This window comes from Micromesistius poutassou (genome assembly GCF_964030765.1).
Source record: "Micromesistius poutassou genome assembly, chromosome: 12".
Classification (NCBI taxonomy): Eukaryota; Metazoa; Chordata; class Actinopteri; order Gadiformes; family Gadidae; genus Micromesistius; species Micromesistius poutassou.
In genome coordinates, this window is record NC_140282.1 from 18961694 (window position 1) to 18973737 (window position 12044).

Genomic DNA, 12044 nt, shown 5'->3' on the forward strand with positions numbered 1-12044 from the left:
TAGAGTATCAGTGAATATGTTTTCTGTCAATTTCTGAGCTAACAGCACTAGGGCAACGTTAAAAATCCTGGAATATGCCACACCAAGATTAGTAAGAGGTTAAAAAAGGTTACTCAAGTTAACACACAAAAAAAGTGTATTAAATCCATTTTCTTCCCATGTTTCATTGCAGCACTTAAAGCATCATGTCACATCACATGCACCAATCTCAAAGCAATTTCCAGCCTGTCTTTAAACAAGTACAATCTTGTTAGGGAACAAATATGAATAATGATCCTCAAACGGCGCCTTAGGAAACGGGAGAAGTGACTTAGGAGGTGCAGTGTCATTTCATTAATACTTTGACACCACTAATTACTGATTATACATGCGCTATAGAATACCTAGTCTTGAAGAACATCTGTGAATTCCATCTTTGTTCATCAAGTACCTCAGTTTCCTCCTGTACTCCATTTGAAATGAAAAACTTGCGCTGCCCCATTTCCGTTTGGGGCACCACGGCACGCACTAACCGGGAAGAAGAAGAAGAAGAAGAAGAAGAAGAAAGCCATGCCTAGGACTCTTTCCCTGGTCTTTTTTTTTTTTTTTTTAACCCATCACCACTTAAATGTAATTTAGCGTTTTATTTGAGATTTATTCAGAATCAACCATAATAAACAAAGCTTCCAATAGAGCCGAGTGTATGTCAAGATGCTCCTGACAGCCCCGACTTCAAAAGGCCATGGAGATGAATGCGGGTCTGAAGAAGTGGAGAGCGTGATTAGCAGCCTGTTTGGGTTATCTGGCTGTCTAGTGTGCTGTATATACATAGCCTCAGTCAGCCCCCTATCACCTAATTAACTCCTTCACCTTTAAACACCACCGTTGCATCTACTTCAAACCGCTCCTTCTCATTGACTTGACACAAATACCTTACTAGCATTTAGAAATGAAAAGTGATTTTGAAGGTGGATTGCATAGAGCAAATCGTGGTCTTTTACTTTTTAAAGTGCATTTGTGGCCATTTCTTTCTAAGACAACATCAGCCACATTGGGGATTGTATGCCTAGTGTCATCAAAAGATGCTTAGGATTTGTATTTATTGAAATGTGGTGGCGGTTTGAGCTCATGAAGAAAAACAAGCAGACACTCTCTTGGGTGCTGTGCTTTGTTTCCATGTGTAACTTCAGTCTCAACCTGCAGCAGGTAAAGCTTATGATAGCCTCAGGGCAGCCTTCGCTGCAGTGTTCAATTCTGTTTGATCCAACTTGATTTACTGAAACTCTGAGTGGGACTCATTTAGTTTGTTTGTTTGTGATACATTTCCATTAAAACATTTATACTGCTTGCATCCCAACATTAACATACAAGATTGCTTTTCCTTTTCAATATCTTTCCATAGCGTTGTCGCAAAACTGGACACATTGTTCTACTGACATTTTGCTAACAGCAACATGATGTCTGTCCGACTCCAATGTGAACGCAGCATGTGTAGGCATGATTTTTCAGTTTTTAGCAAAATAAAAAAGGAGCAAACTGTCTAAAAACAGAAAACGCATTATGAAAGAAGAGTCAATTAGGGAATTTGTTGTATGATGATAAAATATTTAGGATAAAATATTGAAATGACAAACTATTAGGTGATGTGCAATTCTGTTATAAATGTGAACTCTTCCTTTTCAATCTCTGTATAGTCTGGTGAATCATAGGCCAGTGAAGATGCACTTAGCCTTCTGCAACACAGTCTTGGGATTTTCCTTATTCCTTATTCCAAACGTTTAACCACAACCAAAGAGTGTAGAATTACATTGTACGCTCTTAGGTACAACTTGCTACACAAGACATGAATAGGAGACATCTTGAAGTATAAGTGTGATGACGATGCATTTAGCAGGTTGCAAATATTGACAGCATTTTAATATTAATAATTATAAAATCAAACAGCAGAATCCACTGTTTACTTCCTATTTAGACAAATATCATTGGCAGACTTCAAATCAGGTGACATTAGAATGAGTTTTTGATTGGTTTGAGGTATAGTAGGCCCTAGCCCTAAGGTTTTTGAATTAATTTCTGAAATGTATGTTTAGTTTTCATAGAAATATGATATGATAAAAATGTTGTAACTAAATAAGAAAAAAAAACACCATTCCATTGCTGAATGATCATTTAAAAATCTAAAGAAGATAGCAGCCTTTGGCTGCTCTTTGTGTCAACAGACGTAAGGGCTTCAAAGAGTGAAGAATTAATACCACGGATAACAAGAAAGTTTCTCTGCTTCCTAACCCTTTTCCCTCAGTTAAATGAATAGCATTTTCTGTTTATCCTTCCAATGTCCTGTGTTTTGTCAATCATGTTGTACGGTCATAGGATGTATCTTTCTTGAACCAAAAACACCCGCGTAAAGGCCGCATTAACAAATGACCAATTGAAAGTACATCAAATCATCTCTGAAGGCCCCTCATGTGTAGCTGACAGTTGCAAAGACGAACAAAGACACTATTTGATTTTAACTTTATTTCAAGTGTTTTGCATTGAAAGGCTGCAGCATAACAAATCAATGAGTCTGTTAAAAGCCTTTGAAAATTCTGTGATGTTTATATCTAAAGATTTCTGTGATATTGGCAGGATAGTGTCAAAGGATTACATGCAGGGCTCAAGAATGCGACCATTTATCATGAGGATGCGAGGTAAATTTTCTCTTAGGTCTCATCTGTGCCGTAAGGTTCACCCCAATGTAGCCTAATAGTAGGGGAACCATGTAACTATGTAATATTTTAAATAGGGCTGTTGAGATGAAGACATTTAATTTCTGAAACGGTCGAATTGGTTCAAACTAAAGTTTTCTTGCGTCACGTCAATGTTTCAGTTGTGTACTTTGTTAGTTTTGTATTTCAGATATCGGAGAACCTCTGCCCATCAGTCTGAGACAGTCTTCAAAAAGCCGAGCTGCAATATCACGGGGGTGCTGTGTGGAGGAAGTCTGTGTCTTTCAAAACCAATTTTGGTCCGAGCCATACTCTGGTTAGACAGAGCTTCAATGTTAAGCGGGTCGCACAACAGACGAGCAACGTTGGCCAGCGTCTCGTAGTGAAAAGGACAAGCAGTGACTGCGGTTACATGGTCGGACCAGATCAACTTATCATGGATTAAGCCATATAACGACGTTGCCACTCGACAGGGGGGGGGCTGTCACTTGTCTGAGTATACACACATCGGATCAGATCGGAACAATGGTCGGAGACCTGGCTGACTCCGCTACGCTAGGTGGCGCTGTAGCCCTTTCAACAAGCGGTACTAGAGCCACTTCCGGTTCACGGCAAACGTATAAGCAACAACAAACTATCTGGCGGCATACAAACAAAGATGGCGTACGAGGAGTTTGACGAGGCAACAGTAGCGTACATTTTCTGCATTTTTCACTGTATAATTCTTGCACTTGGTGCAGCATGAACTGGGTCTTCTCGTCCGTCCAGAAGTGTGTTGCTGAGTTCGTCGAAGCCATGGTATCGTTTGACCTTTCCGGCAACAACACTACTATTTATTAGGTCGTCTCCTTCCACTTCCGGGTGAAATCCCTGGCCGAAATTCTCGAGCATGCGCAGGACACAAACTCCCGGCAATACGATATGATCGAGTACACATGCAGGTAGATAGCCGCCTATGACCGGCTCAAGCCCAGCTATCCTATCGACTTCGCAAATCCGGTCCTGAGACGATCCTTTTGGGGAAGCAGATCGAATAAACCTGTTTACATGAATCCAATCTTTATTCAATACGTTCATTACACAATTATGCTCCAGCATGTAAACGCAGTCACTGTTTTTTACGTGTGTTTTAAGCAATGTTGGAAGTCATAACGCCGGGCTCTGTTTGGAAACAACCATTGGAATTTAAGTTCCAATGAAGACACACTGCTTTGATCATAAAACTCAAAAGGGGGTTTCTACATTATACAAAGTTTCAATGAAATTGTACCGCTGCACTATTCAAGAGCATGCAAATAAATACACTATTCGGGTTGAATAACATTACACAATTGGCAGCCTGTTATTATTAGTAGGTAACCTGGGGGATTATCATGAAACAAATATTGATCATGTCACTAACTTTTTGAAAGGTATTCGTATAGGCACAATCACTGCAGAGCGAAATCGCCTTGTGGCAAAATCGTCACCAACTGATTATGATCATACACCTTTGTATGTAGGCTGCACTTGTGTATAGGCAGCACAACCATAATGCGTCTGAACACTGTGTATAGAGGCCGCAGTCTATAATTGTGTAATTACGGCAATACTGAGTAAAAAATTGATGAGTCGTGAACATTGGAGTGTTTGAAAACAATTCCTTTCAAGGCGATGGTAACCCATATGTTTCTGGCTATGACACTGATACTGTTTGTCACTCTTGATTTTTACTAATTTTCTTTAAATTTTCTGAAGTTGCATCCTCAAATGAAAGTGGTGTGGTTCAAAAGGTCCCATTGTCTAGGAGGAGATAGGGAAACAGTTTTTTTCTGAGAAAAAAAACAAAATGTGAGAAAGAGTCAGTCTAGGAAGTAAATGGTTCCACTTGCAATGTTGTAGAGCATAATACCCATCATATGAGACCAGGCTCAATAGTATAGCATCAAGTGGACACAAGATGAAGCCTTTTGAAGAGTGCAACTTTTACCTATTGGTGGTTCAAATGGGGACGCATTTTTAGCCTTTAAAGATTGGCTATAATGTCAATCAAGTTACCAAAAAAAGTGAGCCAGGGGAACAAGCCAAACTAGAGGAAGTGGTGGATAACAAGAGTCACAATAACAATAGGTGCCGTCACCTACGGTGTCTGACACCTAATTAATAAAAACACCCTTTGAAACGGACAACTGCCTCAGGCAAACTATGGGCCCACCGGCTGCTTAAAACGTAATCACATTAACATAACGTCAGTCAGTCCCCTATCAACTAATTAACTCCTTCGACTTTAAATAACACCGTTGCATCTACTTGAAACCGCTCCTTCTCATTGACTTGACACAAATACCTTACGACCATTAAGGAATGGAGTGATCAGAAGGTTTATTGCATAGAGCAAATGGTTGTATTTTCTTAAGGTGCATTTGTCACCATTTCTTTCTAAGACGGCATAAGTCACCCTGAGGATTGTATGCCTCGTGTCATCCAAACCCCAACGTTTTTTTTTTTTGTTAAAGGTGGTGATGGTACTCAAGAAGACACTCTCTTGGGTGCTGTGCTTTGTCTCCATGCATAACTTCAGTCTCAACCAGCAGCAGGTAAAGCTTCAGCAAATGATAGCCTTAGGGCAGCCTTTGCTGCAGTGTTCTGTGCTGTTTGATCCTGTCAAACTAGGTTTTCTGAAGCTCCAAGTAGCACTCATTGGGTTTGTTGTTTAGTGATACGTTCCCATTGATACTCCCTGCATGCCACATGGATTTACATACAGGATTGATTCTTTCCCTGACACCATGTCAGTAACATTCCGTAGCATTGTTGACACACTAGAAACCTTGTTCTCCTGACTTTTTGGTTTGGTTAAGAGAGTATAGCTAACATAAACCTCAAAACAAAATACTTTCATTTATTTTTTTAACTGTAATCATAGTACACTAATGGATTAGTGATAACCAATATTTAAAAAAAAGATGTATCTCTACATGACGGACACATGATATTTAAATACGGTTTCTTTCTTTGCTCACATCTCTGAGTTGATAATTTTTTAGGAATGATTTGAATAAACCCTTTGTTATTTTCCTTTTTGTATAATTGCTTTGAGGTTTTTGTGAGGACATTAGTTATCTTTGCAACTGTAGATTACATAATAAGACGCATAGTCAAGCTCTATGTGTCCATGCAAGATTTTTCGCAAATGATGATTCATTTCAAGCAGTGTTATGCTTTCTTGATTATGATTATAACGATTACTACAGTAATTTCAGTCTATTTTGGGAAATAAATCATTACACATGACATGTCATGTGAAAGGTGACAATTCACATATTACATCGCAAACTATATGGTCCCCAATTATACAGTAAAAAAAAAAAATGTCTTCATTAATATGCTGCAAACGATGGACCATATAATTTGGCCTCTTTAGTTTGTCTAGAGAAAAACTTTAAATCTAAAATCGGCCATTCGATTGAAAAAAAGTCACGATTGCACTAGTTTATGCTCAAAAAGCTGTCGTCTTTTAAATAAAATGCATTTTACACCACACAAGGAAGTTAAAAGTCCATGCTATGGGCCAAATTGCCTTAGTTTGGGGCAGTGTAATCTACAGTTGATAGATGAGAAACATTTGCATCTTGTGCTTCAATTATTTATACAAACATTGTATGCATCCCCTCTTAGAAGAGAGAACAAAGAATCTTTACAATAATAAAGGAATATGTGTGAGCAGGCGGGATAGGTTTGCCATTTTTTTAATTTGTCTGTGTCTGGGTGTATGTGTGGAATGATATATTCAAACTCATTTATTTGAATGCATCTCTACATGTTTGTGTTTGACATTTTGTGTGGGTACGTGTGCGTGTGTGTGTGTGTGCAGAATAGAGTGGGGGGTCTGAGCAGGGTAGGCTGCTGATCTAGAGTTGATTTCTCCCACTAAGTGTGCAGGATCTGCTTGATATGCTCTGCGTCTTCGTTTTGCCTTCTATAGGCTTTGCTGGCTGTAGCTTGTGGCGCTCCCAGTGGTGCACGCTCTTTCCACTAACAAAATGCAAAATACAAAATTAATAAAAACACCCTTTGAAACTGACAAATATGCCTCAGGCAAACTATCGGCCCGCCGGCTGCTTAAAATTTAATCAGTATTTTTTATTTATTTATTTATTTTCCACGGCCATGCTCATCTTTTTAATAACACGATGCTGAGACTGTCTGGATACAAAGTTTCCTCTGTCAAGAATTACATGGGGCCTGTCAGTTCAGGGCCTCTCTCCCTCAGGGGGCTTTCCAGAAAACAAACCCAGCCAATTTGTTTGTAACACCTCTAACCTTTAGTCCTCTACCGATACCAGATGACTACAGGGCCTCCTCTGCACGTCTACTGACCCCTGCTGCACACAGGACTGTATAAGGAGGAAGAGCAAGCCTCACATTTACATTCAATCTACTTTGGACTTTCCCAGAATCAATATAATAGGTTTCGCAATCCTTTAAAATGGTGTTTAAGCTTAAGTTCACAACAGACGCAACTGCAATGGCAGAATTGTTGTCAGCAGAGAGCGGGCACTCCCATGCCGCTATAATATTAATGCAGTCATGCATAATTTAATTATATTAAGACAGCGCTGCTGTGTGAGTGATGACAGAATGTCAAGCCATCATCTAAGTGTCAATCAAGCACAATGCAATCCTAATGCAGGCTGAAATTAAACAGCAAATAAGAAAACTGCTCATAGTGTTTATTAATATTATAGCACAATAAAGAATGGCATATTTTGTAATAAAACAATGATTTCTGTTCAGCTGTGGTCCTACAGTACTTAACATTATGAATATGGGAAAGTTAAATAAGGGAAATACAAATCGGCAATGGTATTCTACAGTTCTACATTTTCCAGTAAAAATGTAATAACTTGAATACATAACTTACTTATAATTAAGAAGGGCTGGCACAATTACATCAGTTAAGCTTTGCATAATCGTTAGGTTTTCGTAATGGATATACTGATATTTAAAAACATCACTACATGTTCTATTCCTGTTGAATCCTGTTCTATTTGTTAAATTAGCAGTATAGCTTTTTATATCTTTTGGCCTTGTTTGAACATTGAAATAGCTGCTAAATACAGATAAAACCGTTCTAAAACCATTAGATTGCTGCAACCTCTTTTCTATGGCCACAAGTGACTTGTGGGACAACAACAATAAATAAAAAACATAAACTGATCCTGGGGAGAAGCCTAAAACATTTAATAAAAATAATTATCATTACAACAGTTACTTTAAAGTCTGTAGCTGTCTCGGACTGGAAGGCAGGTATCAAAGTTCTGCAGTAATATTTAAATAGTATTCTAATATCTGAAATACAAAACTAACAAAGTATGATTCGGTTATCGCTAATGTTTGGCGAGGCCATTTTGAACTCAACTGAAACATTGACGTCACACAAACTCAGCTGAGGGATGTCTTACGTTCTTACATAATTGTTTGTATTTTATCGGTTCGCAAATATGCAAAGGCATAGAATACAATCAATATAATCATAATAACATATACCGTGTTTGAGACGCTGTCAAGAACAGAAATTGTCGTAAAGTAAAGTTGTTACTATATTTGGTCATTTAGTGGAAGCACTGAGCCTCGCCTATGGACGGCTGTGGAAAACCTAGATAAGTCAATTGATTGTTTTCAAGCGTTTGAACCAGGCAAAAGTCACAGAAGATTCAGCATCATCAAGCCGTGTATGCCACATATGATTCGACGACCATGCAGTCGGCAATGGGTTTGGGCTGAAGAATCAGATTTGACAATGCTGAATCTTGGTCGAAGAAACCCCAACACATTTGATTCTTTCTGCAGTATTATTCCAAACGAAATCCTTGGTTTACTAGTAAAAAGATGGAAGGAAAAAAAAAAGAGAAATAATGATGAGTCAAAAATATTTTAGAATTCACGTAAGTGAATAGAGCACTAAAATATCAAGGAGACGCGTACAATTAGTGGGCTGAAAGTTGTTCTGCTTGCTCTTTACTTGGAAAATAAATAATATATATATATATAATTAAATGGAAATCAATCTAACGCAAAAAAACAAACAAAAGGAAGGCCTTTATTGTAACACAGGTAGGTGGGGGGCTGTATAATTAATTTCTGGTTAATAGTACTGTAAGAGTGATTAAGGAGGGTTATTAGGCTGTAGGGGAAACGGCTCCAGTGACTGCTTGAAATTGAATCTAAGTGTTATTGGGTCCTGAGCTTAAACACTGATTGACAAGCTGTGGTCAAAATGCGTTGCCAGATAGCCTTATACTGTAGTCAGTAAGAGACAATGTGGTGGGATCTATGCGTTACTGTTTGGTGGTTTATGTTGAAAAAGGTCTTACTTTTAACTGAAAAAATTGTAAAACGTACTGATCATGACCTCTCTCTGCATATATTTTGAGGTTTTTTATTTTGAAACAATCTACTTTTTCTTCATTACAATGTAGAGTTATGTAACTTTTTGCATTGAGGAAAGATTTTATCTGAAGACTTTAGTTTACAAACTGAGGATGACGTATTGTATTCTAACGGGCAAATATATTGCCCGTATTGTGCCTATTTCTGTATTTTTTTTGAGGTCTTGTTGTATTTTATACCCAACGAGGCCAATCTCTTGTTCTTACACATAAGTGAATCTGACTCTGAGATAAATTCCCCTTGGCAGGTTTTTCTCCTCTGTGTAAAAAGCTTCCAGTTTTGTGCTGCTTCGCACTCTTCCTACTTTCTTAGTTATTAATTGAAATCATGAGAGTCAACGCTTTCAGCAGAGAGACTAGCTCAAGAACAAGAAATGCTTGAAATTCTTTGCCATAAATATTAACAAGCAATATATTATGCATATTATTCTTTAAATACCACATAAAATGATTTTTTTGTGGCTTAATCTTAATTTTGCATATGCTTTTAAGTAATATACATTGAATAATGAATGCCATTAAATTGATGGCAGATGCAGCATTGGTCCTGTCAATCAAATGTGTGCAAACCCCCTCTGACATGTGCTGTCTCTCACCACTTCCAGCTGCCAGCCCATCATTGTTCACTCCGACATTCCAGAGAGTGCTGGGGAATCTGCACATACTGTACTCCCCAGCACTTTTACATTAGCCCACTCAGTACGGGTCATTAAAAAAGCACTGTACACGTTATCTCCACCAAGAGTGGAGCAACTTTGGAGGCATCTAAATATTGAAAAGTGTCCAGGGGGCAGGGGGTGAAATTAATTCATTTATTTATTACCGGTAACGCTCTTGAACAACTAGTACGGACGCAGATAAAACAGGATGCATCGTTATGGAATGTCTGATATAAAAACGTGCTTTGAATAACAATGTGATTGTGATGTTTTATACAGAAGCACAATCTTGGAAAACACCCAGGAGACTGTAAATCCTCAGTTGGCTCAGAGAGTCACTAAGGGAGGGGGACTGGCACTGTCCAACCCCCCCCCCTCCCTCCACACACACACACACACACACACACACACACACACACACACACACACACACACACACACACACACACACACACACACACACACACACACACACACACACACACACACTCCCTTTTAAACGCAAGGGAAGTTTAGGGGATGGTGCCTTTGATGTAAGCAATTTATAAGGCTAATTATACAAACAGGATAATAACAATGGAGAACGCCAGCTGCCTGTTTACCCTCCCTCTGTTTACAGCACAGACAGGTCCTTGAGCCATAGAACGAACACACACACACACACACACACACACACACACACACACACACACACACACACACACACACACACACTTGTCAAAACATCTAATTCTCAGTTGTTCACACAGAAAAGCCTAATAACAACAACAAACAACAATAAATTGTGCTTGACATCAAAGAAGAAAATGATTATGTATAGAAGATTCTCTCCCAAAGTTTTGTGAGAGAGGGAGCAGACACTTCCTGCTTGAATTAATAGACAACTCTACTGGGTGAGTGCTCTATAGCTGCAGGACAGTGCTAGCATTATTATGTCAACCCATTGCCTTTGGTGCCATATCTTAGTTCTATTTTTTCGCATATTTACTTGCGCATTCATGCGCCGCCTGTCTTTTATCACCTAAATTGGCTCTTGTGTGATTATCTCCCTGCGTGGGTGCGTGATTGTGCTCTGGAATTTCCACTTTTCTGCTCTTCCAGGGTTAAAAATATAAATAACAGTCTACCGCTTTAAGAAAGGAGTCCATTTTTTAAAGGGTCAGAGATAACAAGCTTCCCTTCCAGTTGTACAATCGTGGGATACAAAAAAAAAAAAAAACCCTCAGATGTTCAAAAAAGTCAGGACAACGGTTGTGAATGTTTCATTGCGAAACGCAGTTTCTGCTCTCTCACCTACTGAACAGAAGAAGAATACGAATCACTCTGTGCATTCTCCTTTCATCACAGCACCAGGCCATTAGGCGGGCCACTCGCCCCACGCATTAGCAGCACATTTTGGAATCACAGCACTCCTCAGGTTCAAATAATGAGCATTCAATTATTGACAGTAGGGATGAATATTTAACAAAGACACTGGTGTTTCACTTGGTTTGGACCGGTGTGAAGTATAGCGTATAGTATAAGTATAGCGTCAGAGACAGAGCGCCCTGTGACCTAGAAACCAACCCTGCCTCCTCTCAATGAACTACCCTCAATGAACGCCCCCCTGAGTTTGACAGTTGCTCCGACAAATCTGATACTGATCAGTGCACGTTCGGTCAAAACACCTTGTGGATAAGCCACTTTCAATTGTTGGCTACTGTATTTCCTCATTCATACGCCAAGTGCTGCTGGTCCGGGCTAACTACTAAATTGAATTAAAGAAAGAAAGAAAAGTGAATTAATGATAAACTGCTTTGGGAAATATGCAAAGAGTCTTATGTTAGGAGTGGGGATTGTTAGGATAGTTCAGTAGTCACGTTTATTCGTGTGTGATTATTTCAATCATTGAAATAGCCACAAGTAACAAATGTGTCTTGCAAACAACATCATTATATGGGTTGACTACCAAAAGAGCTGTAGCTAATGTTATGCAGCGTTGTTATCCGCGGCAAAATCATAATAAAAATAGATTACTGAGCATTATAACGTTACCTTACACATTAGTGTTCCCCACAGATGTAGATAGATTCTACATCTACATGGTCTACTTTCTAAAGTTTGAAATATTATATACAAACAAACAAATGTTTGTATATAATACTTGATAAACTGATTAAAGAGAGAATAAAATGCAGGTTGAATTGAGTAATATAGGAAACTATTTTCACACACAAAAAAAAGCATACAAAACAAGTACACAATTACATGTTAAGATTGATTCGGAT